We start from the raw sequence: 907 nt of genomic DNA on the forward strand, positions 1-907 counted from the left end.
AGCCCCAGCCAGCTTCCTGCCATCAGGGCCCTGTCTCCTTTGCTGATAATAAACCCTAGGAAAGGCCATGGCTTGACAACGAAGCAGACAGGAAAGTGGAAGTTCTGGAGTTGGAGGCAGTGTTGTGGTTGTGTGAGCCATCCAGGGAGGCTCTATGCCTCTCTCTTCTAAACAACTATTTACTATATGTTCCCTGTGTGCCAGGCACTGCAGATCCCACAGCAAAACCCAATTCCTGCCCTGAATGAGCACCTGAATCAATGCAAAGACATTCTATCTAGAGCAACTGAGTAGAGGAGAGCCAAGGACTCTTGAAGACTTTTCAGAGAACTCTTCAGCTGAACAGAAATTAAAATTCTCTGTGCAAGTCCAGAGAGCAGGGCAAGTGGACTTTGCACCCCCTAAGGAATGAAAGCTGCTGCAAAATAAGATGGCCCACTGTGGGAAGTGATATTGTTAGAGCCTTTCAGGTCAAGCTGGGTTTTTTTTTTATTATTATTAATTAATCTTAATTGGAGGCCAATTACTTTACACTATTGTAGTGGTTTTTGCCATATATTCACATGTACATGTGTTCCCCATCCTGAACGCCCCTCCAACGTCCCTCCCTATCTCATCCCTCAGGGTCATCCCAATACATCAGCCCTGAGCACCATGTCTTATGCATCAAACATGGACTGGTGATCTCTTTCACATATGATAATATACATGTTTCAATTCTATCCTTTAAATCATCCCACCCTTGCTTTCTTCCATGAAGTCCAAAAGTCATTTCTTTACATCTGTGTCTCTTTTACTGTTTCGCATACAGGGTCATCATTACCATCTTTCTAAATTCCATATACATGTGTTAGTATACTGTATTGATGTTTTTCTTTCTGGCTTACTTTACTCTGTATAATAGGCT

The sequence above is a fragment of the Oryx dammah genome, unplaced genomic scaffold (assembly GCF_014754425.2).
Source record: "Oryx dammah isolate SB20612 unplaced genomic scaffold, SCBI_Odam_1.1 HiC_scaffold_2157, whole genome shotgun sequence".
Lineage (NCBI taxonomy): Eukaryota > Metazoa > Chordata > Mammalia > Artiodactyla > Bovidae > Oryx > Oryx dammah.